Below are 13129 nucleotides of genomic sequence, written 5' to 3' on the forward strand. Positions count from 1 at the left end.
AAAATCTCGAGCCAGCATCAAAGACAGTTTGAGTACAACCGCAAACTCACTTCTGTCTCTTCTGGGTTGCACAAAACTTTAATTGTTCAAGCCAAAAATTGAAAGTTGGGTTCAAAAGGTTTGTAAGCGTTTCCAAAAGCAGTCGTGGTTTGGTTCTTCCAGAGAGGATCGGTCAGTTCAGGCAGAGCGAGAATCTGACCTTTTTGGTGCTAGAGCAACAAGAGACTGGTCATTTCACCAGCCAAAAAGACTTTTAGGGTTTATTATAACAGCCTGTACGTCATGGTCAGTTCTTGGTACAATGAACAAATTCACCAGATGCTGCCAAAATGCTGCAATGTTTGGTTAGTTTGGTGCCTTTCCCACCCTGATGTCAGCCCGCAGAGTTTGATTAGTGTCTCTTCACAAAGCTCTGCCAGTGCTTGAGAGTTGATGTGAGTATTTTTAGCCCTGTGTTTTTCATTCAGACAGAGGGAGGAGCGTCTGGATTGGACCACAGTGGCAGACCTCACTAACAATCCTGTAAACTCATATTGTAGTCCTGTTTTGTTTCCCTGTTTGTTTCACATTCATGTGTAAGTATTAACTCTTCACAACCAACAGACCACAGATAAAGAGCCAAGAGACGATCATTGGTGTAACAACATACAGAGTCATTTGTAACATTTTAAAGGATAAATCTCACTTGTCAATAAATCCTGTGAAAAGCCTGAAAACTAAAATTGATCCTACTGACTATTGCCCGATATCTTATTCCTCTGTGCCATAGAGCTCAACTGTTGTCTAAAAACACATCAATGAGCCATGTTCCTTCATTACGATAAACACTGAACTTTATTTTGAGCCCCACATAAACCGTCCTGTTTCTGTAGATACTCTATGTAGCACCAAATGTGTATTAAGTATTTAATTATCTGGAGACCTACATCAGTTTTGTTACTCTATGATTTGTTTTGTTTACTGCAAACCAAATCTACCTTGGGTTACAAATAAAACAACCTGAACTTTTCTCATTATCTCGAGATGTTCATGTGAATTTTGTTTTAAAAAGTTCATTTTCGCAAGTTATCTCAAACGATCAAACGCTATTTTCTCATGATCACAACCGAAATCTGATAATTGTTTCACGATAATTTAGTTGGGTCTCCTTTTACTCAAGAGTCCATCCAAGTCTAATAAGAGAGATCACAGTTGATTGAATTTATTTAAAAAGGCCAAGAGGAAGGACTTCTGATGACCGTAATTAGACACAGACAGACAGCCAAATTCAACATCATTAAATTACTCATATTATCAGTTAAGTTGGATTTCTGCAAAACTATAAATCCGTCATCTTCAGATTATTTGAAACCTGTCTGATGCCTCGAGACAATTCAATCCCAATCGGCAAACACCTTTAAAAACGCCTATGAAAAACATGTCTTGCAGAGTAGTTTTATGCCCGATGGGTCAAGTAAAACTGCAACTCGCTCAGAACGAAGCAGTTCGTCAAACCACACGAAGGTCTACGGTAAACAACATACATGTCAATCTCCTGGTGGAATGTTGAGGAGAGGCGTCACTCCTTGCCGTTTGTTAGAAACATTAATGTATTGAAAAGTTGTAATTGTTTGTATGGTCAACTCACATTCAGATCCGACATACACACATACCCCACTAGAAATGCACAACACATGGTATTGTATTCGAGCCATGAACTCACTTCCAGCTCAGATTGCTAAATCACACAATAAATCATGGTTTAAAAAACAAGTGAAGCGACACCTAATAGCCCTTCGCCTGTAACCACATTCAGTAAATTATCAATATGTATACAATGTTGTAATTGAATGTGATTTCACCTTGTATATATTTTCAGTGCTTATGAGTGTAGTGCATATTGATATATATACAGTAAGTGTATACGATATGTTTAGCAATATGTTTTGAGAAAGAATATTGTTAGTTACAGTTTTTCTTATCTTTTATCCATCTATTTTAGTATCTTGTGGTTGATTTGTCTGATCTGTTGTCAAGCTTTTATGTTTTGTGTGGACCCGAAGGAAGAGTAGCTGATGTTCTGCATGTTTTATTGTTAGGAATAAAATCCTCAATCTTGAAACTAAAGGGACAGATCCAATCATACGCAACAGAGTCGCTCTTGACTCCTTTAAATATCAAAGTGTCTACCAACTTCACCTAAAAAAATACAGAAAGTTTTACCTAAAACATCCTCACCCACAACTGCCTTTGTTTAACTATGAAATATTTGTGTAAATCCTGTTTATTGTATTCTGCTGTGTGCTATTGTCTTGTATTGTAAATCCTCTGTACTTCCTGTCAACTCTGAAGCTATTGTTTAAATGACCAAATAAAGTGTACATGGTCTCTGCTATAAAAAAAAATAACCCAATACTGTAAGAAAAGTCAAATAAAGAAAATAAAGTTTTTTTAATACCTAAGTAACTAGAAACTGGATGTAGAAAACACACAGCTGCCTCTTTCAAACACATCAAGCTGAACTTTCATGGGCAATTTGTAAAGCCACTCCAATCAGAGAATTTGGCATGAAGCTGAAAGTGGCAATTTCCATTTTCAAAGCCTGGATGCCTGCTAATTATGACTAAAGCCTTCTGCTATCAGGTTCCACACAGCCCTGACACTTAAAAACTAATTGTTACCTCAAAAAAAAAAAAAAAAAAAAAGCTTGAACTTTAAAAAGTTAAACAAACCACAGCAACTTTGAACAGAGAATGTATACGTTTACCCATTTGGGAAAAAACTTTCCTGGAATTATTGTTGTGATTGCAATCCGTGGATTTTAGCTTAATGCTTTAATAACAAACAAAAGGGTCATGATTCTGCCTTTAACTAATAAACAAATAACTCCTGACCTTTAACCGGAAGTGTTCAGCTGCATTCAGACAAACTTTCACTCTATGAAAAAAAATAAAAAACACAAAAACACAGTCCTCTCATTCAAGTACTCAGAACCACAATTATAAAAATACTCCATTACAAGTAAAAGTCCTGTATTCAATGTACAGAAGTAGTATAAGCTATTAAAAGTAAAAAGGGACTTGTAATGCAGAAAAGTTGCTAATGTGAGTGTTATATTATTGAAATATTAGCATTTTACTATTGTGTTTGTCAAGATGGACTTCCTATACTTTCCATACTTTTGTGTTGTTAAATCAATTAAAATGCGTTATAAATTAATCATGTGTTTTCTATATCAAATCTTAATGTGAAAAGCTGATAAACAAATCAAATGGGGTAGAAATACAATATTACCCATTAAAATGTAGTGGAGTAGAAGTATAAAGTTGTATAGAATGGATAAACTCAAGTACCTCCAAATTGCACTTAAGGACAGTAAATGAGTGTATTGAGTAAATGTATTTAATTATGTTCCAACACCAAGGGCAAAATAACACAGGGGCTGTCCAGCAAAATCTGCATTGGCCAATCAAATACATGCAAACAAATAGTTGCCCCCCTTATAACTCTCCAGAGTTGTAAAATCCTATGTCAGAGTTTCACAACCCTTTGTATAGTGTTCTTTAAACACATTTATCTGTTACTCCAACTGGACTTCCTGGATCATGCAAGAAGTTCATGTGGGAAGAAACTGCTTTAAAAATAAAGGCTGGATATAACTTCGGGCTGCACAATTCAAAATAACGAAATCGCAATATGGCCAAGTAATATTTAAATCGCAGAAGCGGAAATTTTGTGACAAAACAGCTTTATAATTAAGTACTGTAGTGCTGCAGAGACGACCCAGCCTACAAATCTTTTTCTCCAGATGTAAGGAAACCAACATATCCTCATATCTAAATGACAAATTAGGTTGACTGTCAAGTGTCCCAAAACAACATATGACCATTTACCAAAAAGCAAGTACCAGTCCAGCAACAGGATTACCGGAACTTCAGTACGTTACGCAAGTCACGTAACGTTTAACACAAGGAAAACGCAAAAGAGGTTGTAGTTTGGTTAGGCAACAGAACTACTTGGTTAGGTTTAGGAAAAGTTTGTGATTTGGGTTAAATAAGTGCATTACATAAGTCATGTGTCATAATTTATCTACAAAACATATCATCTTGGAAGTCCTGAGTTTACTTCACTCCATACACTTCCATACACCGCACCAGCCTCCTTATACTGACTTTGTCGCTCGTCACCTGACTTTTCCTGCCACCGGAGGTCATGGCCTAAACAGAAACCTATATATGGGTCGTAAGCTATATAATAATCCACCTATATGGCTGAACATTTACACTAATCATGTGAAACTCATGAATCATAAAGCAATCGTAGTATCCATCAAAATATTTTTTTTAAATTACAGAATTCCAGCAGCCCTAGTTCAAATGCAACCAGACATTTGTCTTTCCTCACAAAGAGGTGGCGTGACGCAGGATATAATCCAGATGGGATCCAAAACAAAGACAACACATGCTGTTACTGAACTAAAAATGTAAAAGAGGGAGTGCTCGTGAGCACAGCAGCAATTAATTTGTTCTTTTAGATTTCAAGACCACCATACTACCTGGGAGAACACGCCGATTTTGTTTCTGTTCACCGTCAGCTAAACGCTGGTGAGCCAAACTTTGTCTTTGCTCACGACATCATGTCACCTCACAGTCAGGAGGCGCTAAAATTAAAACCCACTCGTAATAGAGCTAAAAATACGACGGCATGTATTTTATCAAGCAGCAGCTCTCATGAGTGACCCAAATATAATTTACTTTAATAAAACTGTACTTTGGTTCCAACGTTGTAAACAAGGCGAGAATGCATGGATTACAATTAAAGTGTGTGGGAAAGAAAAATAACATGACAGGTATCAGAGTATACACACTGACCCTTTAACTAAACTTACAGCGTATCTATTTTTGAGGCGACAGCAGTAAGTCAAACCCCAGGGTCCTGTTGCAGATAGACAGCTTCCCTGGAGACAGCTGAGAGAAAGTTTCGGTTTATTTTTTTCAAACACATCTCATCCTCATACAGTAGATTGTTCAGTGGTTTCATGTGGGAAATATTTGGCATTTTTTCTTTCAAAAACAACATGAAGAAACAACCTACACTGTTTATAAAAATGACAAATTACAGTTAAGAAGACATCAGAAAATTTTAATAAACTGCACGTTGAAAAATGTGACAGCTTTAATTTTACTAGTTTCATTTTACAAGGAGGACATTAAAGTGGAAGTTCAACAAAAAGGCCTCCTGACATTCCTCATAAAAATTCATTGTTTCTCTTCCCATGATTATTCTCAAACCAGTCAATACAACCACCACCCCCCCACCACCTTCTCTGTGAAACCATGTAACCTGCCTCATAGTCTACTCAACATCAATCTGCCTCACACAGCTAAAACCTGCTACAGTACATCATCTTCAAAATGCAGAGTTGAAATCCAGACATCATAAAATTGGACACTTTCAAACTTGTAGAAAAAGTGTAGTTAAAATCAAATGCACAGCTTAATTTTTACAAAACCTTCCATTCCACCTGTGCTGTGCAGATGCACCCCATCACCAACAATGATATTGGACGATTCTGCAAAATCCCTGTAATGCTGTTTTTTTAATTATTATTTTGTATCTAACAACTACGGTATGGTTACAGTTTAGAAAAGATGGTGGTTATGGAAAATAAACAAAGGTTAAACCTGCAATAACTGATTATTTTTAGCCAAATTGGTGGCAGCGACTCAACACTGACATATCATCACCTTTTAAGTATGTGTTGGATCTTGCTTATTTACAATTTCAGCATTTAAGGTGCAACAGCAACTTTTATTTGGAATTGTGTTTCTGTTTTTAATTGCAAATCCAGAATTTCTTCTCTTTTTGGTCTTCACCATCTTCTGAGGGAAATATCTGTCTTTTTAGCGGCTGAATGCTCCACTATGTTCACCAGCCAAGGGAAGCTACAGATTCAAGTGATAATTCTCTTCAGATTCATTACTACAACCACTTTCACATTGTTATTATAAAAAAAGCCTAGCCACTTTAAGATGAGTCAGCTCAACACTTGTTTATGGTCCTATATCCTGCAAAAGCCCTGGACGTGAATCAGGAGCTGCAGATTCGTCCTGCAGAATACCTGATATTTCAAAATCAGCAGCTTCTAATTAAGGTTGTGATTTCCTACATTTCCCAGAATCCCATTCCACAACCCTTCAGGAAGGGGATTGTCCAAATCTTCTGCCTCTTCAGTGGTGGACATCCCCCTTTATTTTTGCTTTTTGATACTTAAGAACTGTTTGTTTTGAATGGCTGAATCATTTCCTGCTATCAGACTTTACTGCAGCTTCTAGAAATACATGGATGTGACCTTTTTCTGCAGGTCATGGTCCATCTGTGGAAACAAGACCAGCAGCAGAGTCTGGTCTGCTGAGGTCGGCCTTGCTGTGACCGACTCAACATCTGAACATCTAACACTACAGATGAAAAACTCTGAGATGATGCATACTGTAATAACAGACAAAAGACCAGCTGGGGGTGGGGAGGGTGTTCAAAACTTCTGACAACAAGAGGTCGAGGGGGGATTTCCATGTAGCAGCCTCACCCACAACAGTATCTGATTAAAAAAAGACTTTTCTATATTTGCTGCACATCTGCAAGCAAGCTTTATTCATTAAGCACCTTGAGAACTGATTTATATGTAAAAGACAGGGGGAGAGAGAAGATAAAAGATACGAAGAACAAGCTGAATTATGAAAGATATTAATGTGATATATTTCACGAGGGCCAAAAATAAGTATTTATTGGTACAAATATGCTCGAAAAGAGCTTTTAACACTTACAGTCACATTTTCTGATCAATAGAAAGCCGGAATAGACAAAAAGGAAATCCGTTATGATTTAAAAAAAAAAAAAGAAACTATAATTTTAGTCTATTAAGATATTAAAATGACTGCAAGATTCGTGTAAGTTTAAAACACTAAAAAGCACAGAAAGATTATAAATCCCACTACTGCACGACAGTAAGTCCTGAAAACATTACAGGAGCACTTAACCTCCGATTTACTGCAGCCAACAATGTTTTTGTGTGTATTAAAAGCTGTTTTTCTTACAGGCTTTGCTGAAACAATTAAATTAGTAAATCACGGTAATTCCTCATTAAACTTAGCCATGAAGCTCCAAACTAAATCGTTTATCGCAAATCGTTTTGTCATTTGTTCAAAGAGTTGATCAGTCAGGCAATAATCAATACGTATCAGCATCATGTGTGTTAATCGATCCCTCGGGCTGTTTCTTACCTTCTGGCTTCTCTCCGTCCAGTCACACTGAGACTTGGCATGACTTTCAAGAAGGTAAGAAAAGTTTGGGAGGAGAAGGGGGGAAAAAAAACTCCCACTCCTCTGACCGGTGTCAAGTTACATAAACTGTAAAATACGTTTCCGATTTAGGATTTCAAAATAAAATACCAGTGTATTTCGTATTCGTCTTTGGTTATTTTGTTTTTTGGAAGGGGGTGTTGTATATCTAAAAGTTTACGTTTTACGTACTCTGTAAACGTTGAGCTCAACACAAAGCGAGAGTAATGCAAATGTTAATATCTGCCACATTATTTTTTCTCTACACAGAAGATTTTATATAACTTGTATCAGTTTTTTCCATATTTATATATTTTTATATTTATTTATGTCAACTGGATGTTTGTCTACGTGTAGCACCTTATCACCAAAATGTAAAATACAACTTGGCAATAAAGCTGATTCTGATTCAGATTTTTTATCAATACCTGTGCATGGATTGCCTGCGATGGACTGGCGGCCTGTCCAGGGTGTACCCCGCCTTTCGCCTGATGTCAGCTGGGATTGGCTCCAGACCCCTGCGACCCTGTATGCAGGATAAGCGGTTGGATGGATGGATGGATGGTGCGTGTATTGTCAAATATAAATTCTGCATGCTGTTTATACATGCATACTGTACATAACCCACCCACGTCATTTATATAAAGTAATCTATTACATCTTTTTTATATTGTTTATAATTTACAGAACACATGTGTTGTTCCTATATATATATTCATCTCTTTTTCTCATCCACCTGTTTAATTTACCTAAATTTACTTTATTCAGCTTCTTTTCATGTCACAGGCTATGATCATAGAAAACTATCACTCAGAATGACTATTCTTGATTTCCATTATTTTACCACATAGTGATCTATACACAGCTTTAGTTTTTCTTCATTTCACTACAATATCAAAATTAACTATTGCGCAAATTATGTAACCCCTGTTGTTATGTTGCATTGCTAATCAGCACAAGAGGGTCTTACAGCAAAAAACAGAATTAACATTTCATTTCAATTTCGATTCAATATACTTTATTGGCATAATTATTTAGATTTAACAATGTTGCCAAAGCAGAACGTCACATTTTTAAACAATAAAAAATAAATACAAAATTAATAAACTATACAATGAAATAAAAAAGAGGAAAAACAAACTAACTAAAAACAAAATATATGTTATGTTGAAAATATGCCAATATCCATATACTTAACGGAGCTTCTTCACGTTCATACTGCAGCTAGAGTGCTGAGATCCGCCAATCTCCTCCTCCTGGATGTACCCAGAAGCAGACTTAAAACCAGAGGCGATCAAGCCTTTAGTGTAGCTGCCCCTAACCTGTGGAACAACCTGCCAGTCCATATCAGAACCGCCCCAACTCTCAAATGTTTTAAATCACTGTTAAGTAGTGATACATTGTTTCCTGGATTCTCTCTGAGTCTTTCTGTACTGTGGTATTTCTACTTTTACTTAAGTAAAATATCTGAGTACTTCTTCCACCACTGATCTTTTCTTACTAGAAGCTTACCCATTGTGCGCTCTTGTTTTGAAGGAAGAATGAAGTCTATTCCGGTCATGTCCTGTCTAACTGATTATTTTGACGTAGCTTTCTCATTGAGTTTGCCGCTGATTAGAGTTTGAAGGAATCAATGACAGACAGCTAAATCCTCCAATGAGGAACGAGATCCTGAGCCTCTGGACGTTGACGACAGAGGGGCGGGGCTCCTTCGTCAGTTTGGCGCTAAAGGTACTCCTATTTTGATATCTTTTTATATAGTCTATGGTTGATAATCACATCTGTATTCACTTATGGACGCTGTAGCGACCCACCCTTATGTTACAACGTTATTCCGGGAGTCATAATGTCACAGAAATCCTTGTCACGACTAATATTTACCCGCTTATAGCCCTCTTTACTTCTGTTTTTAGTTTGGGTAAGGAGGGTTAGGTTTAGAATCTGAACATCTATTGATGTGATTCTTAGGGCTGTTCACGTAAAGCTGCTTACTCAACAGTTTAAATGTTTGCTAGTCACAGTTAGAGACAATGATATTTTTATTATTATTAAGCTATCATACTTGTTAATGGGGACACGAATACCGTTAGAAAGCCTCTTAAATTGCATTATCTTCCATCCAACACCTGAGGACGCTGTTGGATCTCAGGTTGAAGGCAGTCAGTGGATTTCTGTAGCCTACATGAAACCAACTCAGCAGTCTGAAACAAACTAAGTTACTGTCTAATTTACTTAAAGGCAAACACATTTACTTCAGATTGTTTATATATTTCAGTAAACCAAAATAAAATGTCAATAACTGATCCTTTCTAGTGAAGTGAATAATTTTAATTCATTAAGGCACACAAGGTATGAACACAAGTTAATTAGTCTATTCTGACTGAACAATCACAGTGTCATCATCATTCAGCTTGAAGTCAATGGCAGCCAGGTGTAGGTAATCCAATTATCAAATCACATCATCACTTTCTGGTCATTTACATTTTTAACAAAGTAAAGCCCCCACAGTAAATGCACTGTCTAAATGTAAATCAAGATAAAGTTAAGTTTTAGTTTAGATTGTTTGTCTTTCTTTCCCACCCTTGTTCTTTGTTTTTAAATTTGTCATGAGTTTTGTTACAGCAAATGTTGTCATCGGGGTAAGAACTGGCCTTCCTCCCCTCAACCAAAATCTGATCTCTGAACAGTAACAAAACAATAACTATCACTGCTGCTGTGAAGTTTCACTACATCTGGTTTGTATCAGTTGCTCTCGGAGACAACCCAAACTATCAGAGAAACAGACACAGTTTTATTTAGTTTTAGTTTCCACTGCCTTTGACTGAAGCAGTTTCTTTTAAAAAAATTTTTATAAAACTCAGCTGACATCTTCTAGCGTATTAAATAGTAAGTATCTCAAAATCTGTCATTGAAATTAGAATTATCTGGTCTATGTGTCTTATTTCTTTGGGATAGGGTGAGGTGAGTAGGATTACAGAAAAAGAATTAATAATATTATTATGATACAATAATATTTCAATATTTAATCAATGCTTAAGTTTGAAAGAAATGTATCTTTTCTCTGCTTTGTTTGGAGTGTAAGTATGCGGTTTATATTAAGCATTAAAGTTCTTGACTATAAAATTCAGAACAAGGTCCACTTGCTACCTTTTTCTTGAACTTTCAACCACATCTCATGGTTTTCCTCACTGTCTTGGAGTTTGATCAAGGCAGCCATTCACATCCAATGCTAAAGGCCACCTTTGACCAGAAAAATTAGTTATAATACCTGGTATCACATAACAGAAGCTAACTCTTTAGGCTGAGGCAGCCCATGTGATGTGGGAAAAGTTAGTAAGTGGACCTTGAGTTGAGTTTTCTTATTAAACAAGGGAAATAAAAGGGTTATATAACGACTTGTTGTTACATGACCAAAGCAAATTCCATCCAGTGAGTAAGCACGTGAAATGTCGTTGTTTTAATCAAATTAGGTTAAAAAGAGGTTACCTACCTGTTATCACATAAGTGACACAAACCATTCACTGAGGAAGCCCATGACACGTGGTTGAAAGACTGGGAAAAAAGGTAGTAAGTGGACCGTGAGTAAATTTTTTTTGGTCTAGATTAAAAAAAGTTTTATATTACGACTTGTTGTTACATGACCAAAACAAATTCCATCCAGTGAGGAAGTTGTTGTTGAAAGCCTAGGAAAAAGCTAGTAAGTGGAATTTGAGTTAATTTTTGTTTTTGCCAAACCAGGTGGACTGTAGTTCCCCTTCGAGGGAACTCGAACTGCGTTGGTGACGACACTATGGGAACGCCTCTGGGCGGGGCAGGGCTGAACTATGAATGAAACTACTCCAATCCTATTGGTGTTGCTAGAACGGTAGCGTGTGATGGCGTAACCGGAGGCGTATATAAGCACGCCGGCACACAGGACACATTAGCTTTTTTCTATTATGCAGGCACTCTGAGTATGTTTGGAAGCTCCACTATCGAGAAAGTTGTTGTCTTACCTGGAAGTCCTGACGAAGCAGTAGAGACCATGTCTGGTAATCAGTTCCGACAATGTGTTTTTCCATGCCCACGCTACATCGTGGCTGGGGAGACTCATGAGATGTGTGTTTCCTGTCTGGGGATGTCGCACGCCCAGGCAGCTCTCGAGTGGGCTGCCTGCCGTCATGGCGAGGCCCAGTCCCTGAGGGTGCTGAGGTCTCTTGCGTTTGAGCATTATCTCCCCCGCCGGTCTGGGTCCAGGACGGCGACGGCTGAAGAGAGACGAGCTCAGCCCTCGGCTAGCTCCTACCGCCGGAGCCAGAAGTGAAGCGTTGCTTCCCGTAGTCCCTCTCAACATACCTGGGACGCGAGGAGACGCTCTCGCCCACAGCCCCCCGAGAAGACGGGTCTGAGGACCGTCATTCAGTCTCGGCGGGCTCGGGGGAAGAGGTCCTGAGGTTTCGAGTAGGGGGGCCCACCACCACCACCCCCCCGACAGAGACTGACTGAGGTCCCCATCCCTCAGGCAACAGGCTCTGTTTTCCCGCCGTCTTGGCACTCGGGACACGCTAGCCGCCAGCGAGCTCTCACCAGTCTGACCGCCTCGAGGGGTTGCAGCTGGAAAACGATCAGGCTCACATACCGTGGGTTGCCGGCGAGTTTTCCCTGGCAGTCCTCCGCTTCAGGGTGCCACCGGGGACCTACGCATAACACTGGCCACCAGCCCCGAGGGGGCTTATTTCCCCGCCAGTCAGGGAGTCCGGGCTCTACAGCCAGTACTTCATAGTTCCCAAGAAGGACGGATAGGTTGCGTCCGATTTTGGATCTGCGGTCCCTGAACCAATCTCTGAGGAGATTCAGATTCAGGATGCTCACCATCCCCACCATCATCAGTTTCGAGGATGGGTTTGTCACGATAGATCTGCAAAGACGCTTATTTCCAGTCTCCATCTGTCCCTCTCACAGGAAGTTCCTGAGGTTTGCCTTCGGGGGCGCGGCTTACCAGTATCGGGTTCTTCCGTTCGGCCTAGCACTCTCTCCCCGCACGTTCACCAAATGCATGGATGCAGCTCTGGCCCCGCTGAGGCTCCAGGGCATCCACATATTGAACTACAGTGGGTACGGAAAGTATTCAGACCCCTTTAAATTTTTCACTCTTTGTTTCATTGCAGCCATTTTCCAAAAATCAAAAAAGTTCATTTTATTTCTCAGTAATGTACACTCAGCACCCCATCTTGACAGAAAAAAACAGAAATGTAGAAATTTTTGCAAATTTATTAAAAAAGAAAAACTGAAATATCACATGGTCATAAGTATTCAGACCCTTTGCTCAGTATTTAGTAGAAGCACCCTTTTGATCTAATACAGCCATGAGTCGTTTTGGGAAAGATGCAACAAGTTTTTCACATCTGGATTTGGGTATCCTCTGCCATTCCTCCTTGCAGATCCTCCAGTTCTGTCAGGTTGGATGGTAAACGTTGGTGGACAGCCATTTTCAGGTCTCTCCAGAGATGCTCAATTGGGTTTAAGTCAGGGCTCTGGCTGGGCCATTCAAGAACAGCCACGGAGTTGTTGTGAAGCCACTCCTTCGTTATTTTAGCGGTGTGCTTAGGGTCATTGTCTTGTTGGAAGGTAAACCTTCGGCCCAGTCTGAGGTCCAGAGCACTCTGGAAAAGGTTTTCGTCCAGGATATCCCTGTACTTGGCCGCATTCATCTTTCCCTCGATTGCAACCAGTCGTCCTGTCCCTGCAGCTGAAAAACACCCCCACAGCATGATGCTGCCACCACCATGCTTCACTGTTGAGACTGTATTGGACAGGTGATGAGCAGTGCCTGG

General features: G+C 39.1%; 1 protein-coding gene across 2 annotated transcripts in view; it reads right to left on the reverse strand.

Annotated features, from left to right (window-relative positions):
- Positions 1-7351, reverse strand: part of kank3 (KN motif and ankyrin repeat domains 3) — a 33542-nt gene extending 26191 nt beyond the window's left edge. The window contains exon 1 of one of the 2 annotated variants that reach the window (XM_038715509.1): positions 7260-7351. The gene's annotated coding sequence lies outside the window, so the exon portion shown is untranslated. Of the gene's footprint in view, positions 1-4867; positions 4946-7259 lie in introns of those variants that run through there. The other variant, XM_038715510.1, reaches the window with a different exon arrangement.
- Between the last annotated feature and the right edge of the window lie 5778 nt (positions 7352-13129).

Source organism: Micropterus salmoides, unplaced genomic scaffold (assembly GCF_014851395.1).
Source record: "Micropterus salmoides isolate LMB-PRFRI ecotype aquatic unplaced genomic scaffold, ASM1485139v1 Ms_hic_scaffold_13, whole genome shotgun sequence".
Taxonomy (NCBI): domain Eukaryota; kingdom Metazoa; phylum Chordata; class Actinopteri; order Centrarchiformes; family Centrarchidae; genus Micropterus; species Micropterus salmoides.